Genomic DNA, 13946 nt, shown 5'->3' with positions numbered 1-13946 from the left:
GTCTGGGAAGATCCCACATGCTGCAGAGCAGCTAAGCCCATGCGCCACAACTACTGAGCCTGCGCTCTAGAGCCCGCAAGCCTCAACTACTGAGCCCACGCGCTGCAACTACTGAAGCCCGCATGCCTAGAGCCCGCGCTCCATGACAAGAGAAGCCACCACAATGAGAAGCCCATGCACTGCAACAAAGAGTAGCCCCCACTCGCCACAACTAGAGAAAGCCCGTGTGCAGCAACGAAGACCCAACGCAGCCAAAAATTAAAAAATATAAATTAATTAATTAAAAACAGAAAGCTTATTTTTTAAAAAAAAGAATGACTTAGAGGTAGAATCTAGGGCTTAAATTGTAAGGCTGATGAGTTTTGCCTGCATCTTCGAGTCTTGGTGGGAAGGGGGTTACTGGGCAGAGTCAGCTGGTGGGGTTTGGCGGCAGAGAAATAAGGAGCCTAAAGGTGATAGCTTCAGAAACAGGCAACCTCCGACCCCAGGCCCCAGGAAGCCCTATCTGTGTCCCAGCACTTGAGCTGGAAGCTCCTCTGAAAGTGAGATTTGGCCCTGGAGGATCTGGAAGCTGAGACAGATGGGAGCCCACGTGAGGCAGCTGGACACTTGTCCTGGCTTTCCCCAATCCTTCCTATTCGGTCCGTCTGTAGGCAGCCTACAGGAATCTCTCACCAGTTGCCTTAAAGGTGACATCGTTCAGACAGGCTCAATGCCCAGTGTCTTTCCTTCCATAGCCCTTTGATCAACCTTTCATTTAATAACCGAAATCATAGGGCTGTGCAGCCAGCCAGTTCTATCAAGGACTGGAGCCCTCCTGAAACCTACAAGAATATCTAGCATTTGGTGGGGAGACAGTATTCATCAGAAATCGCGGTATGTCTTCCCAGTGCTGTGCTCCATGCAGCGCTAGTTCCAAAAAAAGGTATGGGGGAAGGTGGTTTTTCTCTGCCCAAATATATTTGGGAGATACTCCATGTTCTATCCTAATTTAGGAAATTCACACTCCATATTAACATATTAAAGCCTCTGAAAATTCCTGCAGTAAAGAAAACTCTTATACTTGAGGATTTTCCCAAATTGTTTAACCAGGAACGGTTTTTTTTTCACAGAACACCTATTAACTTTTTTAGAACACATACAATTGGAAATGCTATCCTAGATGTTGGAAAAATATCTGATTTTGCTCCCTAATTATGTAAACTTTGCATCTGTTGGGATAACCACTGAGGTTTGCCATTATTACTACTTCTGGAATGACTACTTACTGATCTTGGAGTGAATTCCCTTTTGACTGAAAAAAATGCATAGTTTATTGCATTGCAGGGCCAAGGAGAATCTTTCTTGGAACATTCTACCACCTTCTTTCCTGATTTCATCAGTGTGTTTTGGACACTATTATTTGCATCTGAACCATTTATCCTGTTTTAGCTGTAAGTGATTCAAAGTTCAGACAACTAGTTCACGCATGATTTATTCACCAGACACTTATTAAGCCTCTACTACATGCCAGGACTCTGCTGGGCACTTTACACACAGTATTTCAAGTTCTAACAACATTGAAGGGAACTGTTATTATACCCATTTCACAGGTGTGAAACTGAGGCTACTTAAGACTGAGTTACTTTCCCAAGACCACACAGGGATCAGAGCAGGAGCTGCATGGCTTGCCTGGTCTGGGAGCCTACACCCTCCCTCCTTGTCCTATGTCCCAGGGCTCTCAATTATCACCTGACCTGCATTTTTGACACTGCATGGGTTTCAACTTGGTGTCCCTAATTGGATTCAAATATTTCTGACTCTGGAAATAGATACTATTAAGCAGCAACTCATGCATAGAATAAATGAGTGTATGTCATGAAGGACGTGTTGGGAAGGAGATGGGAGAGCAGGAAGCAGACTCCAGCCTCGCAGACTCCAGCCTCACAGAGGCCGCGTGACAGCTCTACCTGAACTAAAGCAGGGCTTGGGCAGGTGAAGAACTGAGCAGGGCACCTGGTGCCTGGAGAGGGTGTGCCTGGGGAAAGGCCAGTTGCCCCTCTGACCCGGTCTACTGGAGGCCCACCAGGGCCAGATCTGATAGTTCAAGAGAAGGCAGAATCTCTACATTTTGTGAAATCTGTAAGATTTCATCATTGGCAACTGTAGTTGGTTGAATAGTCTCCTCCAAAAATTCATGTCTACCTGGAAACTCAGAATGTGACCTTATCTAGAAGTAGGGTCTTTACAGAGGTAATTGAGGATGGAGATGAGATCGTGCTGAATTAGGGTGGCCCCCAAATCCAGTGAGAGTGTCCTTGTAAGACACATACTTTTAGCGTTAACTAATCTGATTTAATACACAGTCACCTCAAAGACCACCTGCGAATCCCCGTCCTCCAAGAAGGCTCCCCAGACTCCCGGGGTGACACCCATCTCTTCCCACACATTCTCGTGGCATATTGTTTCTGCCTCTGCTCTGGCACTTGGACCATCTGCTGGTTCTCGAGTGACATCTATGCTTGACTCTCTCCCTGCTGGCTGAGGCATCCCTGGAGGACTCGCCGTCATCTGGCTTTGGGTCCCCTTGAGTGCCTGAGCCAGGGCAGCAGATACTGAATTCCCACGTGTTGAACTGAATGTGTGTTGGTACTTCACTCCATCAACCTGAATCCAATACAGTAGCCTAATGAATGCACCTTCTGCCAGTTACCAGATCTCTGCGAATTGCGTCGCACGGGTGGAGGTTACAACAATGAAGTTGCCCATGGCCAGGGCCACAGTTCACAGAACCCCACCCTTTCAGCCCCGAATTGAGCATCACACACCACAGGAAACAACTGGGGGCAGTTAGCTCCCAGCCCAGGAAAGGAGGTCTAACAACCCTCTTTCAGTGGGCAAACCCCCAGAAGCTCTCCCACTATGGGGTGGCTGGGCTGAGCGCTGTTTGGTCATTTCCAAGTGGCTGGCTTGTTTGCACTTGACTTTGCTTGGGGCCTCAGGCAAATCAGAGCCACAGCCACACTAACAGGATTAGTCACGCACCCGCATCCCATGCACACACTTCTCATTCCCCCATTAAAAGAAGCACAGGCCTGACTGAGGCTGGCAGAGGAGCTCAGAGAGTGACCGCCTCACCCCCTTGGGCCCTTCAGACACAGGAAGACAGATTTCATATAGGACACCCAGTTAAATTTGCATTTCAGATAAACAATAATTTCAGCATAAGTATACCCCGTGTAATATTTGTGACATGCTTAAAAAACGATTCAAATTTAACTGGGCATCATCCTGCATTTCGATTTGATAAACATGGTGAAGCTACTCAAGCAGGATCTTAAAATGCTGAAGCCCAGGATCCCTGAACTGCTTCCAGGGAGGGTCCTCATAAATGACAGGAGGAAGATCAGAAAAACCATACTATGGAATCATCTCAGCTATTCGGGGTTCACAAGTGAATATCCAAATATATGGCATAAAAAAAGCCTAATCAGGCACTTGATGCAATTTATACAAAATATTTTTCAGGGGTATATTAGCTTGGATAAAGCCCATTAGCACATTTAAATTAATTCTCTACTTGACATAATAACACATCCGCTCTCCCTTACTTGTTCTTTCCAGGGGAAACATTTGACCACTTCCGTCAGTTACCTGCTTGAATGCCCGGGTATACCAACTGTGTGACAGTTATTGATTTTTGATGAATGACATAGCTCTCTCTTCTGGGCTATTATCGCTCTGTTTCAAACCTTACTTAATTGTTCGATGATTTCTGATGTGTTTTTTTTTTCCTTTCCAGAGAAATAAATGCAAAGTGTTTATTCTCCAAAGGCCATAAACAAAGCTTGCGGGTCTGGTTTCTATGACAACCCCACTTGATACAGCAAACCTAGATTATCTCTAATGACAGACATGAAGTTTAAATTGCACATTCTGAACAAACAGTGCTCTGCTGACCTTTTATTGAAAAATGGAATACAGGGTGATTAGCATAATGTGTTTCATAAAAAGGAAAAACGTGTATTCGTGGGCATTATGCACCGGTGATTAGCCGCACTGCTAATCTTTAACAAACTGCTTGCCGGAGTGGAGCGTTTGGGAAATTAAGATTTGCCATCTATCATTTTCAAATTCAGTAAAGTCTGCGAAGGTAATTGCACTAAACAGTTTTCAAATAACACATGCTGCTGTTTCTCTTACTTATTCAATTGAGTCCTTTAGCAGGGGAGTAAGAAGCGAGAGGGAAATTTCACCCATCGAACCAAAAAAATAATAATTGCCGGCTCCAATAGCTATTCTGAAACACTCTCTGCCTCTTAAGCCCCTAATGTAATTCCTGGAGGAGGCCTTGGGTCTTGTTTCCTGGCAGCAACCTCCTGGAAACTGCTCGTTAGTGGTACGGTGGGAGCCTGGGTTGGTTAACCAGAGATGGGGTCCGGGGCTGGCCTGCCCACTGGATACCTGGGACCAAGTTCTCTGCCACCATCAACTGCAAAATGAAGGGCTGGAGCGTTTGGGCTCTGGAGTAAGCCACCTGGTTCAAATCCTGGCTTTGCCTCTTACCTCCTTAGGACCTTGGGCAAATCACCTGGCCTCTCCAAGACTTGGTTCCGTTTGCTACAAAACGGGAATTATATTCAGTGGGAATTGGGTTCTAGTCATAGGACCCACTTCATAGGATCATTACAAGGATGAAAGAAAGCAACACGCAATAGCTTGCAGACCAGCCCTCAGTGAACTTCATTGCTCGGAGCTCAGGTCCTACTTGTTTCTGTGGGAGTGTGTTCATAACAGGACTTCTACAAATAGCACTTTGAGCTCTAATGGAACACTGTGGAATATGGGAACAGCATTCACTTATTCCTTCACCCACATCTGCTGAGCGTTGGCTATGCAGGGATACGACGCTGATTATGACGGGGTCAAACAGAATCTGACACTGATGCTCTCAGCTGTGTGACTCTGTGCATGTTATTCAGCCTCTAAGAAGAAGTCATATTTATGTCACTCCATCCTCGTAACAACTCTAGGGGAAGGAGAGCCTTCTCATCATCCCCATTTCGCACATGTGAAAACTGAGGCTCAGAGCGGTGACGAGGTGGCTGGGTAGGGTGCACTGGAGCTTATCATAGCACTTTGAGTCGTCACAATGCCTGCCCCCCCGGTGCTCTCACCTGACCCCCAGCCTTAGGAGGTAGGTATTACAGTGACCCAGTGTCCTCGGCCACCCCTGCAGGTGGTACCATCTGGGGACCTCCATGACCACTGAGCCTGCATCTCACCAGCTCGAGCCACCACCCTCAGGGTCTCGGCCTCTTTGAACCTTGTTCCCGGGTGTTCCTGGGGCTCCTGTGAGCTCAGGCACACTCTGTACTCACCTTCTCCTACTCTGGCCTCTTCACTGCTGTCCACAAGCCCCCCAGGGGACACGTCCCACCCTGCCCTTGCACTGGTGTTCAGACACCATTTCCCAGAGCACAAAACCCTCTAGGTGCTGGCCAGCCATGTTTCCTCCGCCCTGGCAGGATCCAGGCTCAAACAGCTCAGGGGCCCTCCTGGTTAGGGTCCCACATTGTCCCCAGGGCCCCTCTCAGCCTCAGGCACACAGTGCCCAAATCATGTTTCTCCTTCTTGGGCCAAATAGAAAATATCCCTCATGCATATATATTTTTTTAATTTCCTGCCTGCCGAATAACCTCAAATCCAAACAGCCCCTGAGCTGCAAGACGAGATGGCTGCACTATTATTATCCCCATTTCTCAGAGGAGACGCTAGGCTCGGGAGGCCAGGTCGCTTGCCTGAGGTCACCCCATGCTAATAAAGGGTGCAGCCGAGGCCTGCCGCTCACGGGGCTGACACCAAATCCAAACCCAATGTCTTCCCAGCCTGCCCCTCAATGCCAGCAGGAGCTAAAGTGCCCGAATTCCATACATGCACAGGCATTGTACAAACTTCCGATTTTTCTGGGTCACCAACCACACTTATTTTTACAGGCTCAGCTTCCTTTTATTTATTTGTTTGTTTGTTTGTTTATTTTTGGCTGTGTTGGTTCTTTGTTGCTTCTCGCGGGCTTTCTCTAGTTGTGGTGAGCAGGGGGCTACTCTTCGTTGCGGTGCGCGGGCTTCTCTTGTTGCGGAGCACGGGATCTAGGCGCGTGGGCTTCAGTAGTTGTGGCGCATGGGCTCTAGAGCGCAGGCTCAGTAGTTGTGGTGCACGGATCCCACGGGCATGTGGGATCTTCCAGGACTAGGGCTCGAACCCATGTCCCCCGCATTGGCCACTTAACCACTGTGCCACCAGGGAAGTCCTCAGCTTCCTTTTAAAGCACAGGGTCTTAGTTGCTCCGACAACTGATTATCTTTCAGAACATAACTGCCAACAGGACCCAAATGAGTAAATCTGCAAAATGTTTCACTTCCAGAGAGCAGCCACAGGTCAGCAGAGACCCTGGCAAACGGGCTGTCACCAACGTCTCGGGCCAGGGCTGGTGTCCTCCCCGGCTCTGTGAGCCCTCCGCTCAGGTCACCTGGAGCACGCCCCACCTCCTTCTTTTCAGTAGAGACATCCATCTCCTCCCAGCAGGTGAGAGGCGCCGCTGGCCTCCTAGGTAATTCAGTTACTCCCGCTTCTGCGAGCAAACTCTCCTTACTTCCCTGGACTAGACCATCTTTGTCGTGGAGAAAACTCCGGGTTTCTCCAGGAAGCTGGGGCAGCACCACATCTGGCTTTGGCCCAAGTTTCCCAATTAGAATCCAGATATGCACAACTAGAGCCCCAAACCGGCTGCATGTGAAACACAACGGTTCTGTGACCCAGCAGACAGGACGGCCTTGAGATTCAGAACCCTCAAGGAGAAGCCACCGTCAGCCTTCCTGGAGAGTGACAGAGAACATGGCACCAGCGTCCACCCCAGCAGGTGTACATGGAGGCCTGGCTGGGGAGGAGGGAGAACCCGGGGAGGAAGAGAGGGCATCTGCTCCCCATTCCCAGGACAAAACTCATCCAAAACCCTGCATCCCAAATAGAGTGTGGAAAGGGGGAAATACTAACTTTACGGTAGAGAGACCTGGCGGGCAGCCCCTAAACCCAGTGACCACCTGCTTAACAGCAGCAGTGAGAAGTCACGTTGGTATCCTGAGCCCTTGGATACGATGCATTGAGAAGACTTCACCTCTGCGGTCTTCATCCCCAGATCCATAAGCTCAGTCTCCTCGGGAGAAAACGTCAGTTATACCCATGCTGACGAACATTCTACGAACCATCTGACAGCCTCTCTACAAAAATGTTCAGGTAATGAAAGGCAGGGAAACACGGCAAAAACTGTCACAGACTGGAGGAGACGCACGATGACTATAAATGAGATAAGGACACACGATGACTAAAAGCAATGTAGGATCCTAGACTGGATCCTAGAACAGAAAACGGACATCAGTAGGGAAAACTGGGGAAATCTGAATAAAGTCTGTACTTGCGTTAATCGTGGCGCAGCAATGATAATTTCTTAGTTTTGGTAAATGCACCGCACCGCAGGTATGTAAGGTGTTAACATGAAACTGGATGAGGGCACAGGAAAGCTGTATTATCTTTGCAAATCTTGGGTTAATCTAAAACCACTTCAAAATAAAAAGTTTTAAAATAAACCCCCCTCCAAAAACATTGAACCTGTTTTTTTTCAATCCTTGCCTTCTCATAACAGTGCTTCAGGGCAGGCATCTGACAGCCTGGGCTCCACAACAAAGTCACTGAAATTGTCTCCTTTCCCTCCGCCCAATGGCTCTTTGCCTTCCTCTCCCGGTTGTTCTGTTCTCCTTTGTCCCGCGCCAACCCAACCCGCCCATCCTCATCTGTGGATTTCACTTTCCTGTCCCTTCTTCCACAGGGAACAGAGCCCATCTTCGTAGGGAGAGACAAGGCCTCCAATCTTATGAGACTGAGCCCATTCCCCAGGGTGGGTGGCCCAGGACCAGACCTGGCCAGTCAGCTCACACCCTCTACCTGGCTGCAAGGACTGGTTCAGACTTTGGTCCTTCACCCGGGCTTTACTGAGTGAGAGTCAGGGCTGGGATGTTTCCTAAAATTACTAGAAGAGAGGCAGACTCTTTCCAATGGGGTTGCTAAGCTAGTGGAATATAAACCTGAGGTTGGGGTAGGGGCACCACGTGGAAAGCTGCCCCCCTTCCAGAATGAAAGCAACCACAAGGGAAGCAGGTGAGCAATGGAGAGAGAACTGCTGACTCGGTTGGAGCCCCTGGGCCCAGCCATGCTGCAGGCTACTGCCGTCATCAGAATTTTTCAGTCCCATAAGTCAATATTTCCCCCTTTGGGGTTAAACTAGTTAGAGCTGAGTTTCTGTTGCTCACAACCTCCAATGCTGAGCCTTCCCAGGTGGCAAACTCTGCAAGTCTCTCCTCCCTTCTCCAGAGGTTCACACTCCCCTCCCCCAAACCCTGGGACCAACAGTGCCTGAAGCAGGAGGGATGGGATGGTTCCAACCAGCCCTCTGGGGCGCTGACCTAACATAGGAGTTTAGGTTTCCCCAGAAGCAGCACCTGAGATAAGGATGCAAGTGCCAGGAGTTGATCAAGGGGGTCCCAGGAAGCACAGGTAGGGGAGCGGGAGAAGGAGAGAGGGAAGGATATGTCCACAAGAAGGTCATCGCCATGAGCAACTGGGGTTCAGTCCTTCTGGGGACCTCTAGGAGAGGGTGCAGACCACTGCTCAGAGTTGCCCACCTAAGGGCCAAGCAAGCTGCGGGTTCATACACCAAAGGTCACCCATCCCGCAGTGCGGGCTGCTCCTGAAGACATTAGTTAATCAATTAGCGTTTCCAGACTACCCCATGCACAGGGTGGGCACATGTCCAGGCAGAGTAGCAGGTGCTTCCAGGAAGAAGCCATTGGCGTGCTTGGGAAGGTGAGTGCCCAGGAGGTGGGTGGGCACAGCATCCAGGGGACCGGGCTCCTGCTCAGCTGTCCATCCCCTGGGGAATCCCCCCTCCCCAAGTCCCAGGCCTCGTGCTCTGCCTTCTCATCAACACCCCAGACCTCCACACCCTTGGGACCACACCCTATGAATAAGGGCACTCTCTGTCCATACAGGTATCCCTGTCCCAGCAGCGCTGGCCCCACCCCAGCCGGAAGCTCTGGTTCCTCCACGGGTGCCCCGTGGAACAGGAGTTAACCTGGCTCTCTGACCCCGTAACTTCTTCTCCTCTGTCGAACCCTTCTGTCCCCAACTCCCTTCCCTTCTTGCACAGGCCCCTCCCTCACCAGAGCACCTCATCCCAACATTCCTGCAGCTCCCAAAACCCCACCTCCTCTAAGACACCTTCCCAGCCTTATCCTCCCTGGAGAAAAACAAGTGAATGGAATTCAACTGGAAAGAACAGTTTATTTAACAAATGATGCTAGCCCAAGTGGATATCTTTCTGGATGAAAATAGTGTCAGATCCCTACCTCAAACTGTAAGTTCTATTGGCAAAAATAAGTTCTAGTTGGAATAAATGTTATCTGCAAAAAGAAAAACAAGAAAAATCATATAATTTAGGAGACAAGAAAATACAAAGTAGGTATTGGGGAATCTATTTTAATGGAGCTAGGAAATTCAAAGTGCATAAAAGAAAAAAAAGACATACCTTAGCCAAGAAATATTAAATTCTTGGATGGCAAAAGATATAGTAAATTAAGCAAACAGACAACTATTTACAGAAAATATTTACATTTTACAGAGAAAGTGTCAGTATCTGTCCTATATAAAGAGTTCTCACAAATTTACAATAGGAAGACAATAGAAAAGTGGGCAAAGGATATGGACATAAATTCACTAAAGGTCAAATCTAAATGGCCAATAAATATATGAAGGCCAAAAAAAAAATTAAGCAAGTGGAAAAAGCACCTGGGAGACACGGGGACTTGATCTGAAGCCAGCTACTCATTTCCACCAGAAGCTGCACAGCACAGAGCATAAGAACCAGGGCAGTGCAGAAACACAGACCCCGCTTCAAACTCCAGTTCACCACTGGCCAGCTGTGTCAACTCAACCTGCTCACCTAATAAAACAGGGATAACAACAGAGCCCAGCTCTCAGGACTGTGAAAAAGTGCGATGAGATGCTGTTTGTAATACACTCTGCACGCACAGTGACCGACAGGCAGCAACCCCTCCATCCACACTAACTCTGCACATAACGTCATTGCCTGGTCTCGGAAGGTGGAGAAAGCACCTTTCCGAATGGTTGCAGTGAACTCCCATTGCAGATGTGTCATTGCAGATGTGATTAGTTAAGATGAGGTCACATGGAGCTAGGATGGGATTCTAATCCAATACAACTCGCAGTTTTATAAGAAGAGAAGAGACACAGAGACAGCACACAGAGGTAAGGTGGTCATGTGAAGACAAAGGCAGAGATTGGCGTGATGCTGTCACAAGAAGCTACCAGAGACAAGGAGGGATCCTCCCCTACGGGCGTCAAAGGGAGCACGGCCCTGCCGACACCTTGATTGCAGGCTTCCGGCCTTCAGAACTCTGAGACAAAAATTGTCTGTTGTTTTAAATCACCCTGTTTATGGTACCTTGTTACAGCAGCCCTAGGAAACTAATACAGATGTTATTTGGTTTTTCATTTTAAGTTTCGAAAGAAAAGTCAATTCAATCTCAATGATGTGAACAGTGTGCCAGTCCCTTTTAGGGGAAAGGGTTCCTGGAACTACAGGAAGTTGATGGGGGTAACGTGAAAATATGCTGTGAAAAGGGTTCCCTGGTCAAGTAGTCAGGGAAACACTGGCCTACACAAAGTTCCAAGGACTTCTTGATTGTGGGACTGCACGAGGCCCTTTGCGTGTGAACGTGCTTTGTGAACGCCCAGGAGGGACACAGGAGTGGTCTTGCCCTCGGTTTTCTTGTTTTTGTTTTTTTTTTGGAAAAGGGATGGCTTTAATGCGCTGAGCAGAATTTTACCTAAAATCGGAAATCTATGATTCGTCCCCGCTCCAATTAGTAAAAAAAAAAAAAAAAAAAATCCAAGATTCATCGCAAGGCATGTGCAATTCGGCCCCAATTCAGAGACGGCACAGATCTGCAGTCCAGCCTCGGGCGCCGCGCCACAGAACCCTCTTCTTGGAGCCGCTGGTGGGACTCTTGTACAGAGTGGAGTTTGGAAAGGACTGCAAGAGAGAATACGGGCTGAAGGAGAAAAGGACCCTCCCCCAGGAGTCACAGCCCTGCTAGGTGACACATTTCCTCCCTGGGGGACAGTCTAGGGGGGCTTCAGGGCGCAAGGTCTGTAGGCTGTGGCATCTACAGGCCTGTAGCCACGAGCACTACCTCCAGTCTCATTTCTTATCCCAATTCCTGCATCTCCTGCCTCAGCCCCTCCTCGTCCCCCCACATTCACACACACATTTTATTTTCTGTCCTCCATGGCAACGGGTCTCTTGTTTTTATCTGGACGGTTTTCTTGCCGGCCATCCCACCTCCACCCGTCAGCCGGCATTTAACCTCACCTAATAGCTTTAGTTTGATGGGGGAATGATGTGACTCCTTAAAAAAGGAAAAAAAGACTTCCAAATGCTGAGTCATTCACCCGGGGGAGTAGCGCCTAAGGGAGAAGTAGGTCAGCCCCGGGCAGAGCCTTCCTGCCCCACCCGGACAGAATAAGGCCAGCTTGAGGGTGGCCAGGGCTGTTCAGAGTCCTTCCCGTGGGTTCACTCGTTTACCCTGTGAGTCTCTCCATCTTCCATATAAGAAACTGAGACACAGGGAGGCAAGGAGGGATGGAAACCCAGCAACCAGGCTGCAGTGCTGACTAGACACTACAGCAAGAGACTCGAGTTAACATTCATTCATTCATCAAACATCTAGTGAGCAGGCCCTACCCTGAAGACGATTGCATTGGTGGAGGAGATGGACAAGTAGAGCCCTACTTATACCAGTGGGTGGTCAACATCTGCTGGGAGGAAGCCCAGGGTGCCATGGGACCACACAGAGAGGCATCCAGCCTGGATGTGGAGAGCAGTCAGGGAGAGCTTCCTGGAGGAAATGGTCACTGAGCCAGGTCCTGAGAATAAGTGGGAGTTGGCCAAGTAGAAGGGCGTTCCAGCCCAAGGAAGCACATGTGTAGGGGGTTAGAGACCAGAAGACAGCAAGGGCCTTTGGGGGAACTTAGGCAGGAGGAGGGCCAGCAAGAGGCTAAAGCCAGCTAGAGCCAAGCAAACTCTCTGGCCCACAGCCACACGTCAAGTTGGAAAGTCTAGATTTGAGTCCTGACTCTGTTTCTAGCTGTGTGACCCTGGGCAAGTTAAACAACCTCTCTGGGCCTCAGCTTCCACATCTGGAATGTGCAGAAAGGAACACAGTACCTTCCACAGAGGGCTGTTGTGAGAGACAAATGAGCTACCAAGTATCAAGCAGTTGACCTGGACAGAGGAAGCGCCTGCTCAGTGCTGTCATCACCATCAGCTGGCAGGAGTCAGCCCAGCAGCTGACAAAGCACAAAGCTACTCAGCCCTGCACACAGGTCCACCAAAGCACAAAGGCGGGCTTGAGGCTCCCACAAAGCAGAAGAAGAATGTCTTCAAGCCAGCGAGACCCCAGGAAAACCCACCTTCCTGCCACTGACGGCAAACATCCAGGTTGCCTCCTCCTTCCCAAGATGAGGCTTTGCCAAGAAATTCCAGAGATTCCAAGAAAGTTCACTTTGAGTTTCTCCCAGTCCTAAATAGGAACACACACACACACACACACACACACACACACACACACACACACACACACACACACGCACACCCCACGGGGCGGAAAACCCAGAGCTTGTTTATCCTCTCCCCACGATGGAAAAGCACCACGACGCCTGCCTCTTACCCGGCCAAGTGTGGGCGGGGCAAGATGGTGGGAGGTGGCCATGGAATCCACCCCACCCACCATGGGGGTGTCACCATGCACTGGGAGCAGGCAGAGGGCAGAGGAGGCTGACATGCGGTCATCTCTCCCCGAGCCTTGAGAATGTGAAAGGGATGCAGGTGACTCAGATCTGGAGCGGGGGCTACCTGCACCTGCATCGCTTCCCACAAAGATGCATGGAAATCTTCCTAGAGAACGTCTCAGGTGGACGTTCTGCCACCCCAGGCTAGTGCCCCAGTCCTTTAACACAGGCTCCCGGCACTGATTCTCTGCCACTCTGGGTGAGAAATGCCATCTGACGCAGAGCTACAGCTCCTTGACCCGTGACCTCGGTGTCCCCTCTGCCTTGCAGACTCAGTCACCAGTGGCTTTCAGGTAAGCGCCGGCCACCGCAGGGAGACAGCATGCATTGTTCTGAGTTACAGAATGCTCTGGTGCTCCCACTTCTCAGCACCCGTCCTTTAAAAGGACCCTGATCACAAGAAATCATATGGAAGAAACTTTGCGCTTTGCCAAAGAAGAAAAGGTTCAATCTCAGTTGATGAAATAAAACAGCTTGCTGACTCATGAATGCCGCCAGCTACATTTAGTAGCAGCGCGTTTTGGCATCATGCCTCGCCTGTCGGAAGGGAAGGGAGGGGACGCTGAGCTGAAAGGTGAGACGTGTCCTTGAGGACTAGGTCCCCAGGCCCCTCACTCTGGTCTCTGACGCCCCGACCGGGCTCGTTCCTGTCGCTGGCATTTGTCCCATTCAGTAACGAAACGTCTCACTGCCCTCTGGCCTCGTTTGCCTACCAGACCCTGCCTCTCCTCGACCTTGAGGGGCCCTAGGACGAGTCACATCTGTCCTCTCCTGTCTGCCTCAGAGCCCCCTCACCCAGGCCCTGCCCGCACACCTGGCCTAGCCCAGTAGCTCTTCTCTAATCGATCGCTGAGATTAACTCCTATGTGAGTGACGCTTGCCACCCCAACTCACACCCCACCCTGGAACTCAAGGGGCCCAACACCGTCACTGCCACTCCCCTGTCTCACAATGTGCCCGGGACAGGGCCAAGCCCTTTAGATAAA

The 13946-nt window shown here is 49.8% G+C and overlaps 1 pseudogene across 1 annotated transcript in view; it reads right to left on the bottom strand.

The window, feature by feature from the left end:
• The window catches only part of LOC309971416 (essential MCU regulator, mitochondrial-like), a 107872-nt pseudogene that overhangs the window by 59154 nt on the left and 34772 nt on the right, over window positions 1-13946 (bottom strand). The gene's annotated exons all lie outside the window — the stretch shown is intronic.

Source organism: Leucopleurus acutus, assembly GCF_964270905.1.
Source record: "Leucopleurus acutus genome assembly, chromosome: 14".
Taxonomy (NCBI): domain Eukaryota; kingdom Metazoa; phylum Chordata; class Mammalia; order Artiodactyla; family Delphinidae; genus Leucopleurus; species Leucopleurus acutus.
Note: the sequence above shows the minus strand (reverse complement) of the source record. Positions and strands in the feature narration are given on the sequence as shown.